Below are 18,162 nucleotides of genomic sequence, written 5' to 3'. Positions count from 1 at the left end.
AAAGTAGGCATTACATTTTATGCAACTACATTTTTTTTTTACACCAGAACTAAACCTCAATTCATACTGCCAAGAGGCAGTCTTGTAATCAGGATTTTGGTACTTCAATCTATGCTGTGAAATAACTTGGCAAAAAACAAAGGAGATGATTTTCTGCCACATTTGAATGCTAGGGAGCTAACACCTTAATTTCAGACACCAGCAAGTAATATTTGCAAAGCAAGCACACAGCCCTAACATTAGTATAAAACACACATCTCATGCGACACAGTCAGTTGTGCTCACAGGGCTGAAACAAGACAGTCTGCATGTTTCATGACAAGAGGATGTATTTCTTCTCACTCCCATATGTCCAGTCTGGAGCAGTCTCGTGCTAAACTGCTGTGAAAGGTTATGCAGGTCAACTGACGGATGGGTGGGCTGTCAAGAAGAATCTGAACTTTATCCATCATTTGTGCATGTGTGTTTATATGTGCATATGTTGAGCGCCCGCACCTGTGTCTGCATGTGTATTTACTTCTCAACCTAGCTGAGGCGCCTGTCTCAACACAGACGTGTTGAATCAGTGTGAGCTGGGCTACTTTGCCAGCTCCAAAGGAGCCCCCTGACACATGAGCTCTTAGGGCAGCCTGGGCACACAGACAGCAGCAATGCCATCCCATAACAGCTCTGCTAAACCCTGGACCAGTCAAAAGGAAGTCTAATGTCATGAGAGCAGAACAAGTCTGGCCATTAGTCCTCCCTGGAATAGCTTAAGGCAACTTCCATTTCCAAAGCCAAATTTTAGTCCTTTCAAGTCAACAGATTTGAGCCAGTTCTTTTTCTCAAGTTTTAATTTTTTCCTCAGCCAAGTCCAGGCCATTTTGCTCAGTTAGTGACTCTCTGGAGGATTGAAATTCAGTCAGTCCTATAATTAGTCAGTGGTGTAAAGACACTTCAGATTGAATCCAAAAGGCCTGTTGACATCAGGTCATTCAGGACGGTTTAAGATGTTGACACACCTCATCTTTTACACATTAGAAAGGTAAAAATCTACATTATAGTTACACCAGCTTGGCCACATTCCTCTTTAATGAATGAACCACTTGAGAGTGGTTTTCTGGGGAGATGTTTCAGTGTGATAGCTTGACTGGAATCATAACAGGTTAAGAGACTTCAAGGCTACGCCACCTTGAAACCACTTTTCATTTACAGGACATGTGCCAGAGATATGATGAATGACTGGCATACAAATGATGAGCCTTGAATGATGCAGTTCGATACATCATAGAAATAAATAGAAAAAAAACATGCCATACACATGCCAGGACAAAGGACAGGAATGGTAACCAAAGAAAAGACAACTTTAAAAATAAAGATAAGCCTAGACATTTTCTAAAGACTCAAAAAGTTATTTTTATGTTGTGGTACTGATCCTCCTCTGTATCCCCTTTCTAAAATGTGATCCTTCTAGAAATCTAAGCATATTCTAGTGTTGTATTGTTCAAAAATGGAAAACAATAAAAGCTAAAGGCCTGAGATTTAAATGAAAAATGCCTTGATGAAAGAAGCAACTGTCTTCTTGAAGTAGAAATGTTCACCACTAGCAGGGAGGGGTGTCATGGAAACAATGTTAAACGTCTGCTAGAACAAGCACCTGTTGCTAACAATACACTGGTGGAACTTCATAGCAGTTGACTGTGGTCAATGAATCTGAAATAACCGCATTCCACACATGATCACCATTCCCAGATGAACACTCAAGCCTTCCTGTGGGACACACAATGAGTCAAAGTCATTTGACAAAGCACTACAAGAGGAATGTTTCAAACTATGACATCATTACCGGTTTTGACTAATTATGTAATAAAACTGTAATAACACATTAACCATACTGACATTTTAGAAACATGATCTGCTAGAGTGTCTAGAGTGAAGTCTTTACCAGTGTTCAGTATGACTGAACAAATTGTTCTTACTGCTGTTGTTGAAATGAACCCTGGAAAAATGACAGACAACAGCTGACGTGGCAACCAATGAAAATATTTATTCAGCATCAACATCATACGCAAGAAAAACACGTTGACAACAACACACAGCTGAAGGTGACCATGAGGACAGGAAATACAAATTTACATTTGAAAGGACCGCAGAGCCTATTCATCCACATGCAGCTCACATTTTGAACACCAGGTTGCATCAGGGTCAAAGGGTGATGGGCAACATACAATACGTGCTGCCCTAAATAAACACAACATGACTTGGTCACCACCCCTAAAACAGGTGCGAGCACTCCACTCCGCAAACCTGGACAGACCTCTCCCCTTAGAGAGGACAGAACTGAGGTTTCTTCACAGCCTCTTAACAATGGTTGAATTTATTTGTAGTAACACATCATATCTGAAAGCTGTTCAAATAAGCTGCCTTGTTATTGTACGGTAGGCTTGAATAACTGGTACCAGTAGATACTCCAGTGATTGCATCACTACAATGTCAGGATTGCAGCAAGACAAGTATTTCTGCTTACTTTAAACAGTGAGTAATGTGCATGTGATCTATGGAGTCAATTTGCTCCAAGACCTCAGAGAGCTGGCAACGGGAAGGCTGCTGCCAAAGCCCAGGTGCAAATTTGTCACTGTGTGTTTTGGCCTTAAAAAAAATAAAAAAAAAATAAAAAAAAATAAGCCAAACACCTGACAACCAATCACACACTCACAGATGCAGAGAGAGTAAGTCCTCTTTTCATTTCTGGGGCAGAAAGATTCTGCACGTTGTGTCCTGGGATTGGCTTATTAGCAGAAAATAAGAGAATTCATTCATGAGCAGAATACTGAGAAGGCAGTCTGTCAAAACAGATACAATCACTGGTCACTGTGAGCTCAATAGCACCCTCTGCAAAGGCAAAACATCATGAATAAGAGCTGTGAGCCAAGCAGACTATTAGAAAGACGTCCTCCTGTTGTCCTTGATTTTTTATAAAGATCAGTCCCTTGAGCACATGCAGCAACTCCGGATGCGTTAGCTGCCTTAACAGGGATAAGATTGGACCCGATCAATAACCTGTTAGGGAAGCTAAGGAGCATTGCAAGCTAAATTGGGTGCTGGGATCGTGACACCCATGAATTCTAATGAGGACACTCAAGGAACCTCATCTCCACAGAACATTCTGTCTCACCATGGATGGAGGAAGGAGTACACAAGATGCAGAAAATGGCTGCCTCCCATGTGCAGTGGTGGCAGAAGTACTCAATTTTCATAATTAAGTAAAAGTACGGATACAGTCTTATGTAGATGTATACACTCGCACAGACTTCACTTGGTTAAAAACTTGGTAGCCTATGATGTTACAAGTCACGGTGGATATTTTACAAGCACAGACCAGGTAAAGCAGTATTGAACCCCCAGGGTACAGATGTTGGTTTCGGTTGTTTGATGGGCTGCATTAACAAGCCCACAAGCGGCTCACCTGCTGCCATGATAACGGATCGAGGGTGGAGAAATATGGAACAAAAGACGAGTTCTGTGTCTTGTAGGCAACTTTATGAAACGTAGGCTTACTGCTGATGGAGAAAGTGGAATAGACGGGGAATCACGATGCCTGCTCAATATCGATACAGCATTATAAATTATCATGAATCACAATAAGGAAAACTGAGAGGACAAGTGGATATTTCCTATATGTGGGGAGGATAAGTCTGCATTATTGCTCTGCCGTTGTGTAGTATCACCTTCAGACCGTCTGACAGACACAGAACCCCATTTGGGACTTTGGGTATGTTAAGATGAGACAAGGAGGGGGAGACCAAAACTAACTGAAACATTTCACTCAATTCACAATCTCACCAAAAATCCACACATTAATTTCAGAACCTCTGATAAAGTGCAGCTCCCAGTCCCAAACAGAGCAAAGTTGGCTTCAGTTTTCAGATGTTTATATTGCAAAACTCTACCAGCTACGTTACACACACCTGACACCACAATGCTCTCACTACAATCCTAAGAAGCCTGAATAGAAACCTCTTCTAGAAAAATCCAGTGCTGGTTTGAACAGACCTCTGCAAACTCAGACCTCATGAAGTCTGATAAGACTGGGGGCCAATCTCCTTGGTCATTTAGTGAAGCAGCAACTGTTCCATTAGGGTCTGAGCTGCTTGTATCTGATGCTGGCTGTACATCTCTGGCTGTGCTCGTACTGGCTGAGGCTGCCTCTGTCACCTGGGGCTGAGTGACCTGCTAAAAAATTCTGTACTGGGTCTGTGTTGGTACTGACTGAGGCTGGATGTAGGATCAGATGTGGATGTGTTCCTGTACTCGCTGATGATCCAGCATCTACTCTACTGACAAACTTAAGCATAGCCCCTGTAAATTATAGATATTTTCATGTTATCAGCTGCATTAGGCCCATTCAGACAGGCTCCTCCAGATTTCCTTCCCTTTCCTTTCCAATACATTTTCAAATATAAAATACTATTTATAAAATGACTTGGCTGAATATGTGATGCTTATTATTTACTGAGATGTGAGTGATTTAGATCAGACTTGTAGAGGAGAGAACACATGTTTACCTGACTGTTGTGAGGCGGGGCCATCCAGTTCTGCGCTGGACTATCACTGCATATACCGGTGTCGCATCAACTGGCTGAAGTTGTCACTTTCCACCACTGCCCGTATGACGTTGTGTCAATCTGTGCAGCTGTTTGTTTAAAAGGTGATTTCATCCAGTTTGTCTGTCCATGTCTAAACAGCATTATGTCTGCTTGTGTCCTATCAAAATTATGATGCAGGCTCAGTCCAGCCAGCAAAAGCAGTTCTAGCATAAAGTCATCATAAATGTAGCCTAACATATGTTAGTAGAATTTTTCATTTTGTTTCTCAAAACGACAAAGGAAGATATAAAAAAAAGAACAAGGAAGCTTCCTTAGTGAGACATGAAATACTCACTCGCCTCAATGTTCTAATGGCACGCAGAGACTTGGAAGAAACACCAGCGGTGCTGCAGCTCTGTGAGCACAAGGGGCCACAGCAGCAGCTGGCTGAGTAGGTAGTGACTGTGAAGGTGTGAGGAGTGTGGTGGGCTTTATATCCGTTTGATATTAAATGTTGTCAGGAGCACAAACAGAATGAACAGAAATGGATTATTTGAGGTGGAGTAGCACTAAACTAAACAGCTGAGTGGGCTGCACTGGCAGAATGAGTATTGACGAAGGCACATCAGCGCAGGCACAGGGCCAAGTATGAAGTACCACAGCCAACCAAGAGATTGAACTAGGAGATTGAGTCTTCTCAATTGATTTATTTCCCTTTCTTTACCCTGAGTGTAAAGAAAGATCCCAACTGGTTGAACGGAGGTATGCGCAAGTCCACTCTACACAGACAGGCAATCCATCTTAGTCTTATCACTACCCTCCAAAATAAACTCCTGAGATCTATGGGAGAATGAATCCAGGAAAGTCAAAACAGCACTACCTTACATATTCCTTCAGGTTCACAAAAATCAGATATAGTAGGAATATGATCAAAATTATAGAGAAGACTTTCTGGCATTATTCAAAAGCATGGTGAAGGAAGCATGCATTTGTGTTCTCCATGATTGTGTTTTTACCTAAAAAGGCAACTTGAAGTGGAAATTAATTCAGATGTGCCTTCATTTTTCATTACTATGCATGCTTGCACATACACATATGTAGGCAGCTCACACAGACTTGTTACTTGCAGACATGATTGGAAATACTCGCTGTGCGGAAAGTCTGAAATAGCAAGTGTTGACTTGATGAACAGTAGGCAGAATCATTTCAGACATTCACAACAGAGAATCAATACTATAATCATGATTAATGGTAACAAAATCGTTTTCAGTCCTGAGATTATTATTGCTCATTCGCTATTCTTGCTCCTTCTCACTCTTTCCGCTCCCTCCCATTGTCAGCACTCCTCTCTCTTTGACCCCATTTGCTTTTCTCTAAACCTGTTCATCATCTCTTTTTGCCCCTCCCAGTTTAAATCCAATATATCCTTCAAAAAAGAACCCTTCTCAGGAAAAAAATTTGAGGCAGCAATGTGCCAGCTGCCTCTTCTCTCTGTTCCCGTTATTGCCTCTGCTTCAACACCATGGGGATGTTTCATAAAGAACCAGCAAGAAACAAAGTCCCAAAATGGGCTCTCCAAAGAGGGTAGTGAGTGCATCTGGAGGAAACTCAGTTCAATCAACTATCAGATATGCTATCCCCTGTATCCCTCTATCCCCATCTGCACCTGTGTATTGATTCATAACAGTCCATTTCTCTCATGCCGCCTCTATTTCCCTTTCACGGTCAGCTGCTCACAGCTACACAGAAGGGTCAGTTTCTTAGTTAAACACATCAGGGTCAGACAGTGACCACTTGCAGGTCCAGCCCAGCAGTGCAGCAAAGCAATGACAATGTTAATGTATGATAAAAAAGGGAAAAAAACATTTACCATAACAATTGCATAGCTGTGCCAGTCACTGATTTATGTTCTCAAAGGCAAGTTTAACATGGCTTAATTAACCATGATCTCAATATAATGTTTTGGTGTTTATTTTGAAAATGTAAGTGCTGGTGCAAGGACTGCAACTACTTTACTTTCTCTCCACTTACTATTTTTCATTTGTGAAAGCAGCATTTGTGTACTTGTTTACTTCTAACTGTGGTAATCAGTGTCCTTTTGGAGTAAAATACAAAACACTTTTAAGTACATGGCAATATGAAATCACAGTGAAAATCGATTTTAACAATGTGCATCAGTAAAAATAGGTGAAAAGGGATGAGCAGTATTTATGTAGCCTAACCGTGGAGATTATTGTTCCTCATGATATAGGAGCTGACATGCTTTGGTCTGTTATGCATATGCGCTGTTTAGAAGCTGACCTCAGCTTATCTCAACAGGGATAAACAGCTGCAGGGATGGCTCACTGTTGGAGAGAGACCAATTAGTATGTCAAGCTGAGGAAAGGAGGACAGGAGTCCCTGAAGAAGAGTTTTTGTGTGTGCGTGCGTGCGTGTGTATGTGTGTGTGTGTGTGCGCGTGCATATCATCAAAGTACACTGTCCATTTCCACCAGCAGCAACCTGGAGACACTGCTGCTGCTGACATCTCAGCATGACCATTCAGCAAGTAGAAAGAGGCAGTCTTGGTGAATCAGCACGCACTCATCTCCACTGCCTTTAAACATCCCTGCCAAGTCATGGTGCCTGCCAGTGAGAGGCATGGCTCATTTGAAAATGCTATCCTTGTTGCTGGACTGTTCATTACCGCAGTGCGGCTCTATGGACAGTATTAGTAAGGTAAATTGAAGAGGGATGCCATGTCACTAAACATCTGGGGCAGATTTGGGGAGCTCTGCCATTAGCTGATGGTTCCAGGACTGTAAAAAATATGCAGGAATCACTAAATGAGCAATCATATAGGGCAACCCTTCATTCTCCTCCTTCCATCATTAATGACTTTGTTTGACTTTGTCTCTCATGCACTGCAGGAAAAGGACCAAAGAAATGCAAGACAGGAAGAGGCAAAGGTATAAGCTGCTGTTAGACAGGGGGAGTGGACTAAGAGATTGTGAGGCGGTGCAGGGCTGTGAGTTGCAGAACGAGAGGGAGGAATGGAGGAATGAAAAAGAGTGTAAGAAGCATGCTTTGGTATTCATAGCAGCCGCTGGCTTCTGGGGGACTTCAGTATGCCCATCCACTCGCACCGTCGTCCCTCGCCGCTGACGGGCTGGCAGGGCGGAGGGTGGAGAAGTGTGACAGGTTTGGGGAATGAGCCGGGAGAGCAGCCAGTGGGAGCGGATGATGGGTGGATGTCACATCAGGTGTACAGCTGAGATACACATATACACAACAACCACACAGAAAATAGGACACAGCAGAGAGAGCACAGAGGAGAAGGGTGCCAGTAAAGCTCCATTTGCACTTACTGAACAGCCTCCACATTTAGAGCTGCAGGAGGAGCGTGAGGTGAGAGGAGGAACACGATTCAAGAATATTTTACAACCCAGGACCATTGATTGTCGCAAAGCTTAAGTCGTATTTCATTAAAACATATTTGACTGTTCTGATGGTCCCTGCAACTGTCAAGTATTGTTCATGGACCTTTTGGTACCTTGGTGCATTCAAAGTGTAAAGAGAAGGACTGTACTCTGGTACCTAAGCTTTCTGGTTACAGTGAAAGTGACACTTCAAACCTGGGCTCCACTGCAGATATGACAAAAGGCAGCGACTAGAACAGGAAGTTACAGTTTCCATGGGGAGAAGAGCCCCAGAACCTGAGCGATCCTGACAGCTCCACTCAGCTTGTTTAGAGCAGCTTCGTCATAGAAGCCCTAACTGCACCATGGGGAGGGGGGGGGGGACCACATTAACACAGACTGTGTGCTTGCTGCTCTGCTGCGCTGCTGATGGCAAATGTATAAAGTGTTAACATCAATATGATAACACCAGTGAGACAAAAGAAAAGAAACTGAGATTACCTATTTTAAAGAGAAGCCAAAATATTCCACTCTGTAGCAGTGTAATACAAAATGGTTAGCTTTGTTTGGTGTTGTATTTTTATACATATATTTATTTTAACATAAGACCTGCATCAACAATGGATTCTGAAAGCAGGACTTTTTTCAATAACCAGAGACATCAATGGTAAATTTTTGGTGGGAGACTGTGCTAAGACTCAACAATTTGCAAACTACTAAGTCTAAAAATAATGCTGTAGAAATATTGTGAGCCAACTGTCTGGTGTGATGAAGAGGTTTCTCATCTGTATCTCGTTGTCTGATGAGATACTGTAACAGCATACAACTTGCCAACACTAAATGTGACGAAACCTCCTGGTCCACAATATTCATCCCTGTGCTATCCCATACTGTCAATGTGTTTTTCTCTACAAGGTCATCTTTAATTGGGCTAAATCTGTTACCTACGTCAAGTTGAAATCTAATTAAAGTATCATGTTTTTGCACTAATCTGTGGAGATAGTAAGTTCTCTAAACATGTAAGATTCCCAGAGAACACCGATATCTATTACTCTGATGCCTGAACTATAGCATCTCCCTATCAGCCAGCTGTCCTCGCCCTGACAAGGAGTGAGACAAAGGCAAATAACTAGTGCTGGAAGGTCAGGTGGCAGCAGCCTCAAACGAGAGGATAGGGCGAAGGACAAGGTCATGCTCGGGGTCTGCTAATGACCCCGAGCATGACCTGTACATAAGTCATACCTAGGGTTGTGCAATGTCTCCGACATATCTTAATTGTTTTTTTCACAATGTGTAAGCAGACATTATGGAGTAGGCTACGTCACTCAGAATGCAAAAAACAATCAAAATTAAAGCTGCAAGCAGCGTTGGGCGGGCCCTCGCACTTGTAAGCGCGTCCGCGTGTGAGCCGGCCGAGTTGCACATTCTGGAGCTCTGCCGGTGCGGCTGTGAATTTCCTACGCGGTTATGTCGCCGCATGAAGGTGCTATATGTCACTTCCTGTGTCCCCTATGTGGAGCTACATAGCACTTGCCGCTATGAATATAAATCGGTATTGACGTGTAGATGTCTGCGGGGTGGGAGAGTTATCAAGCACGTAAAGTTTGTTTCAGATGTGAGCATGTACACTGAACAATAATGTACCCAAACAATAAAATAAATTCCTTTTATATTTCCCTGCCTTGTTGTTTATGTGTACATACAGAGGAAGAATGTGAGAACAGCACACATTTCATCGTTACTGTGTGTTAGAGCATGGGAGAACAGTAGATACTTTTAATACAGCCCACACCCCTAATACTGTGTAACTATAACAAGTAGAGAACAGAAGAAAAAGATGTTCTTTCTTTACAACTGTCTGCATAGCTTATTCATATTGTGTAATGAATGAAAATAAATAGGCCTACTAGGCTCCTCTCTACTTTGACATTTAAGATTAGCTTGTTTGATCCACCTTCATACACATGTGACATTACTGTACAACTTGAGAAAGGTGAGTTGTTTTCTGCTCTAGCCTGCCTAAAAGAAAAGCGTTTTGGGGATTAAATGGACTTTATTAGCTGCTGCAGTGCAGGATGAACTCAGAATAGACCCATTTCTCACCTTATTATTCTAAATCATGCAACGAAGAAGAAGAAATGCATAAGAAATCCTGGGACAAAATCTGTCCACAAATACTGTACAGCATGTAGTCTGATGATCAAGACTTGTGTTATAGCTGACTTGGGCAGTGAAATGTTTTTTTAATTCATGTGGTCATAGTTGTCCACAACTCAAATCAGAATATAAGAAGAAATGTTTTATACCACCTCAAGAAGGCTTCCTATCAGAAAGGTAGGAAGGTATTTCAAATGTACAACTGCAGTACTTAAATCTAAGTAAAGTAATTTCCCTGACATTTTTGTGTTACTTTACTTTTAATAGACCCATGTAAGAGGTTTTATACTTCCTGTGAGTATAATCCAATCAATCTTATTTTCATACTGTATATCCGTTGTGTAATTTGATAAATTGTGTTGTATGTCGTGCTCGCATCTCAGAGAAGACTCTGACTGCAACATGCGTCTTTGTAAAGAGAGAAACGGACAGAAAAAGTCTCTAACTCTGCCTGTCAGCTCGCTCTGCTCCGTTAAAACTGAATTTACCATACAGAATTGAATACGAGTGCACTCCAGATTTAGCTGCAGCCAGCTGACCGTGTGCTTCTCCCTATACCGCAGTTCTGTGTCCATGCATGCAGCAAACTGAAAGCACTGTCTGTCGGTGCTTCTACGTGAAAAGAGAAGGAAGACATTGCTGGTAGTATTGTCTTCAGAGTTGTTAAACACCTCAGCGCACTGAAGGAAGCCATCTGACTGTGTGAGGGGCAAGATCGTTGATGTCTGCAGGCAGAGTAGGAGCTCTCCTGTCTGACTGGTCCACCAATAGCAGAGAAGATGACCCCTTGAGACACAGCCCCTCCTCATTTGCATAATGAGGCAGAAATGCATACAAAAATTTAAGACAGGCAGAAATAAATACCATGGGTGAAAATAAATAAGGTAAATAAATACAAAGGAAGAATAAAACAGACAAAAATATTAAACACACACATAAATAAATACATTAAAAAAATTAGTAATAAATAAAGTTGAATAAACAAATAAGGTAATTATAACAAAGGTGAATAAGTAAAGGCACTAATTAAAATATATACATTTATGTCTCCTTGTATAATTTAATTACTACCTACATTTATTTATTTACTTAATTTTTTTGTGTATTTAATTGGATGCTTATTTATTTATTGAGCATTTATTTATTTCTGTATTTATTTCTGACTGTGTCAGGATCGGTCCTCCATAGCGGGGTGGGAGAGTTATCAAGCACGTAAAGTTTGGTTCAGATGTGAGCATGTACACTGAAGTTACAACAACTTCCTGTGTCATGGCGAAGACTTGATCTCTGACGCCACGCCACGGACACACCCATTGACGAAAACTCGCAAATAGCACAACTTTTCATCTTCAATGCCTTTAGAAGGCACAGCACAAATTTGAAGTCGGTCGGACTAAATCCCTAGGAGGAGTTCGTTAAAGTACGAAGTGTGTAAATCATCCAAAATTTGACGTAAAATTCAAAATGGCCGACTTCCTGTTGATTTTAGGGCATCGCTCCAAGAGGCTTTTTTGTGCGTCTGGACAAGATACACGTACCACAGAAAATTCGTGCACGTAGGTAAAACGTGCGGCGGGGGCTGCTTCATTAAAAGTCACTTCCTGTTGCCAGCAGGTGGCGCTATGACTGTCTGTGAATGTCAGCATGTACATGTGTTCAGGGCGGGACTCTCATCCTACATGTACAGTTTGGTCCAGATGTGAGCATGTACACTGAAGTTACGACAACTTCCGTGTCATGGCAAAGAGCTGATCTTTGACGCCACGCCACGGACACGCCCATTGACGAAAACTTGCAAATAGCACAACTTTTCATCTTCAATGCCTTTAGAAGGCACAGCACAAATTTGAGGTCGGTCGGACTAAATCCCTAGGAGGAGTTCGTTAAAGTACGAAGTGTGTAAATCATCCAAAATTTGACGTAAAATTCAAAATGGCCGACTTCCTGTTGATTTTAGGGCATCGCTCCAAGAGGCTTTTTTGTGCGTCTGGACAAGATACACGTACCACAGAAAATTCGTGCACGTAGGTAAAACGTGCGGCGGGGGCTGCTTCGTTAAAAGTCACTTCCTGTTGCCAGCAGGTGGCGCTATGACTGTCTGTGAATGTCAGCATGTACATGTGTTCAGGGCGGGACTCTCATCCTACATGTACAGTTTGGTCCAGATGTGAGCATGTACACTGAAGTTACGACAACTTCCGTGTCATGGCGAAGAGCTGATCTTTGACGCCACGCCACGGACACGCCCATTGACGAAAACTTGCAAATAGCACAACTTTTCATCTTCAATGCCTTTAGAAGGCACAGCACAAATTTGAGGTCGGTCGGACTAAATCCCTAGGAGGAGTTCGTTAAAGTACGAAGTGTGTAAATCATCCAAAATTTGACGTAAAATTCAAAATGGCCGACTTCCTGTTGATTTTAGGCTATGGCTCCAAGAGGCTTTTTGTGCGTCTGGACAAGATACACGTACCACAGAAAATTCGTGCACATAGGTGAAACGTGCGGCGGGGGCTGCTTCGTTAAAGGTCACTTTCTGTTGCCAGCAGGTGGCGCTATGACTGTGGGTGAATGTCGGCATGTACATGTGTTCAGGGCGGGACTCTCATCCTACATGTACAGTTTGGTCCAGATGTGAGCATGTACACTGAAGTTACAACAACTTCCTGTTTCATTGCGAATCATCGACGCCACGGACACGCCCATTGACGAAAACTCGCAAATAGCACAACTTTTCATCGTCAATGCCTTTAGAAGGCACAGCAGAAATTTGACGTCGATCCGACTAAATCCCTAGGAGGAGTTCGTTAAAGTACGAAGTATGTAAATCATCCAAAAATGGCCATAAAATTCAAAATGGCCGACTTCCTGTTGACTTTAGGCTATGGGTTCTTGAGGCTTTTTTGTGCGTCTTGATACGATACATGTCCCCAGAAAATTTCGTACATGTAGGTTGAACGTGAACGAGGGGCTAATCATTTCCAATTTTCTAGGTGGCGCTAGCGAGTCATTTTGCCACGCCCATGTGCGAAACTTGTAGAATACGAAATTTTTCACCGGTTCTGACATGTTTGCAAATTTTGGTGAGTTTTCGAGTATGTTTAGGCCATGTCATTTGGGCCTACTTTGCAGAAAAAAAAAAAAAAAAAAAAAAAAATATATAATCCGAGCAATTTCAATAGGGACCTCGCACGGTCGTGCTCGGGCCCTAAATATAATCCGAGCAGATTCAATAGGGACCTCGCACGGTCGTGCTCGGGCCCTAAAAACGTTGTCCGTGCATTAATTGCGTCATGCATACAGTACACAGATGTCAATCTGCACACTGTTTGTCGAAAGATCGGTTGCTATTAAAGACCACAAACTAACCACTGCACAGAACATCAAGCATATGAAAGGCTTTGGGGGTCAGCTGTCCATGAGGCGGGTCTAAACCAGCCAAGGTACCAGCACAAAAACAAACTCCGATTCAAACACAGCTACAATGATGATGACAGACTCAAAGCCATTACGACAACAGCTGTGACAGAAATCATGGCTATGGGGATATGATGAAATGGATTACTCATGCACGGGTGATTTCAGTTTTTATACAGTTTTTCCTTGAATGCTTCAGTTTTAAGTAAATAAATAAGACCTGTTTCCATTAATGGCATTATAAAGCAACAATTAACATCCTATTAACGAGAGCGAGCTAGTACAATATTAGACTTTTACAAACATTTTTGAAGGATGCCAAATATCTGGGTGGTAAGGTTGCAGTGGATAAGACACATATGCCTCTGGTGTGAGAGACCCGGGTTCGATTCCCACTGCAACATTCATCAATGTGTCCCTGAGCAAGACACTTAACCTGAAGATGCTCCAGAGGCGTGCAACATATTTATCAATTGTAAGTAAGCTCAATGACTAATTACTTATTGCCGAATAATCGTTATCCCAGAAAATATATCATTTTTTGTCAATTTTGAACACTGCTAGACGTCCCTCAACTGTTACCTGAATTAAGCCCACTAAGAAATTTCCTTCACAACTAAGTCGTAGCAGAGATGGAGTGAGAAGGTACTGCGAGTTACAATGATTAGTTGATTAATAGATTAGTCAAATGACAATGACAATAGGCAAATTGTTGGATAATGATTAATCGTTACTTGTGGCCCTAAAACACAAGACATTTTTGGTTTAAGTACAGGGTGTGACTCCCTTTCCCCAACTGCCCAGTCCAGCTAAACGAGTAAACCACAACTGAGCACAACAAGTTCCGGCACAATCTCAGGTGGTGGTCAAAAGTGCTTTATGGCATATTGTAATGTAATGTAAATTACCAAACAACGCAGAAACAGACAAAGCTGGTTGGAGGAAAAGCAGGTACATCAAGAAGGTAAATTAAAACACTACATCACAAAGTAAATCCTGGGACACATTAAACATCACAGGTTGGTGATATATAACAGTGTAAGAGGATCCAAGGAGAGGAAGAGGGTCCTTTGAGTTTGTCTTTTTTGAAGAAAGCCTAGCAGGTGGTTTAAAAAAACCCACTGCAATTATCTCTCACTCAATTATTCATGCGTATTGTTACCTGAATTCCTTATGGCATCAATCGTCTTCAGGATCCTTTTTCTGATCTCTTTAGTAAAAAAGGGGCTGCATGCTTGAAAAGAGTCTATTAGATCCAGACCAACAACTTAGAACTGCCTCTTCATAATTTAGTGTGCATATCAGAATAAAACTCCCAAGTGAGATACCTCAAGTACTTTTGGTTATCTATAGCAACCTTTCCTAAATTAAAATGGTGAATAAAAAACAGAAGGCAGCTCATTTTTATCACCTCTCCTTGGGCATTAAGTGGATTGTATGAAATATACATTTTTGCAGTTCTCCCCAGATACTGTAGGTATAGCTACTAACTGCTGTGTTCCTAATGTCCACTCGAAATAAAAATGCTCCTCTGTAGCTAGAAGGTTCCTGGGGATTTTCAAGACTCTTAACTGAACCTCCCTGATCTTTTGAATACAAAATTAATATTACTGAAAATAAAAATATCCATAAAAACTTTACTTCTTTTTCCTTTAGTAGACATCCACTGCACCTTCATTTACACAGCTTCACAAGACGATCACTGCCCTACTTTAATGTACGCTGGCGTCATTAAGCGTGTGTATAAATTAAATGAATGGGACCTTTACATTAAAGCAGTGAGGTACGCTCATAAAGCCACTATAGCTTATACTGTTGAGCATTAGAGTGCATTTATCCCCACAGTTGACATTTTTTCTAAATATTTTTTCAGTCTATAACTCCACAGGGAGTAGCACTGTAAAATGTAAACCATAGTCATCTCAGTATATCATTAGTTATGTTTGAGAAGAAAAAGGGTTTTGATAACCCTTTTCCTTTCCCAGATTCCATTATGTGAATAAAGGGTGCTCAGGGACCTGAAAGCTTAACTGTCCATTCATTATGCTCCACGAGGTAAAAACAAGCAGATCTAAGTCTGTTTACAGCATTAATCAATGAGTTGCCCACTCGCAATTGTCTAAGCTGCAGGTATCTGTGATCACTACGCCTCTACTCTCAGTGGCCCCCTCAAGGTTACTGCCTATTGTCTTGCTCCTCTCTCAGGATGGGTACTGCATACTGAGTGCATCGGCTGATCTGGAGCCAGAGAACCAATCCAGACAAACTTCCTGTTTTCTGTCTTAACTGTGCAGTGTCGAGACGTTTCAGCAACTATGAAGAAGCAAAATCGTGTTTGATTTAGACTCGGCGGGTGTAAACGTCATGGCAGGTAAGTGAAATGACTCCCTTCAGTGGAATTTACTAAAAGTGGGCTAGATTCTGAAGAAAGGTTGTGCAATTTTATAAAGATTTGCTAGATTTACTTAGATGATAAAGTAGCTAGTGAAAAAAATAGTATACTGGTGATGGCATAGGATTGGGAGGAAGGGTACGAAGGCAAAGGCAAGAGAATCGGAGTGAAACAGAATAATGTAGCAAAGGAAAGAAAATATCAGCGGTGAGGGAGAACAGCAAAATGTGATGATAAGGCATTATCGGCTGAGGGGAGAAAATAAAGTAAAGACAGCAGGGAGGGAGGGAACAATCCAACAGGGAGACATGAAATTATGTAAATGCATCCCTTTTAGGTTGATGTAACTTTTTTGCTGTGTTGTGCAAATACAAGGAACACACACACCACTGTGCCGTGACAAGTCTACAAAAGGATTTAACTCCACTACTCTTAGCATCAAACCCGTTCTCACTACCGACTTTGCAATCTCATGAGAGTTCAAGTTTACATCCACACGAGTCGGCTAACATCTGATCCGCCCACCAGCCACCTCATCATGGCACAGAGCAGCCATCAATAATGGATGATGCATGAATTAAAAATGAGAAAGGGGAGAGAGAGATAAACACACAGCGAGGCCCACTGGGGAACAGAGGAGCCTATGGTAACCAACCTGCAGATGTCAAAGTGTAACTCGAGCATCACTCAACATACAGCTAACATTACATAACACAAGGTCAAGAGAAAACATTAGAAAGTGTGTGACAGAGTGAGTATTATGGAACTGAGAAAATGCACTTTTGAACTTGATTCTAATGTCCAAACACAAGGAAAACAAACAAGAGTAAAACAATATAACTGATATAACATTATCAAATTCAAATCACCTGCAATATATGTTTGAAGTGCTACAATTAGTGAAAAATCTGGTGTCATCTTATGTTAAAAAGTGAAACCAATTAATTAGTATTGTGATATTGATTTCAACACCCGTACACCCCTTAACCCTAATCAACAGGTAAACTGCACTGCAGAAGCACCAATCCGCTTCACAGAAAACACTATCAAACAAAAATCCCTGACAGTCATGGTGTCAGACTGTGTCGCTAGGCTAGCTCAGCATCCTGGGGGATTTAAGGATATAAACCTAATTGATTCAATTAGACTTGGACTCACCTCAACACTGCAAGCAGAGCGACACTGTCTAAGCTGGCAAGGCAACCATTAACAAATCCCTGCAAAGTGTTTACCAAGTGCCACCCTCAACAGTGCCTCTATCCACACAAACATACACACTGGCAGAGTTTCAATGTCAGTATGTTTTGGCACATTTATTAAATTCATTAGGCATGTCAGTGTGCCTTAAAAAAGTACAAACTAATTGCTTGTATTAATAACAATCACATAAATCCAATCAATAAGCTTTCAGCTGAGCTTACAGACAGAATTACATTACTTATTAATTACATTAAAGTAGTGTGTGTGTGTGTGTGTGTGTGTGTCTTCATGCCTGTGTGTGTGATGACTATGTGAGCATGTTGCCCTACTACCTACATGGTCAGAGGAGGACAGGCAACATTTGTGCACGGATGCAATGAAGATTACAGACTCAGTTCAGAGAAAGTGCTGCAAGCTTAATAACATGTGCATGGCTTATGTTGTAGTGCATGCAGGTCTGGGCACTAAACAAGCATGGTTAAAGCAGCATGTCCCTCACTTATGCTGCTGGGCAGGATTGTACTACTGCAGCAAAAGTGGCTTCACATTAATGAATAGAAGGAATGCACATAGACAATTTAAATAGGCTTAGGGCAGCTGAAAACACAAAATGACCTGTACATTAGCTTCAAAATAACAAGACTGCTAACACACCTGGACCTTCAACCCATTGCCCTACAGGCAAACGTGGGCTCAGCTGAGTGCCTCTATATTTGGTCACACCTGTCCTAAGATTCTCAATCTTCACGTTACCGTGCTTAAACAAACCATTTTAAAGCACTTCACACACATGGCAGGTTAGGTTGTGTATGTGGGGTAGGGAGCTGGAGGGGTGTAGGGGGTCTAGGTGATCCATAATTAGAATAGACACACACCTGGTTTCACAATCTTCATGCGGATGGGCTCCCGAAAGTGGCGGATGACCGCCAATGTGTCTCGGTTGGTGAGTCCGCTCACAGGAGTGCCGTTCACCTCCAGCAGAACGTCCCCGCTGCTGGGAAACCTCCCAGCGTGACAAACCATCGCCTCCGAA

This window comes from Micropterus salmoides, unplaced genomic scaffold, assembly GCF_014851395.1.
Source record: "Micropterus salmoides isolate LMB-PRFRI ecotype aquatic unplaced genomic scaffold, ASM1485139v1 Ms_hic_scaffold_2, whole genome shotgun sequence".
Classification (NCBI taxonomy): Eukaryota; Metazoa; Chordata; class Actinopteri; order Centrarchiformes; family Centrarchidae; genus Micropterus; species Micropterus salmoides.
This window is presented reverse-complemented; position numbering follows the sequence as displayed.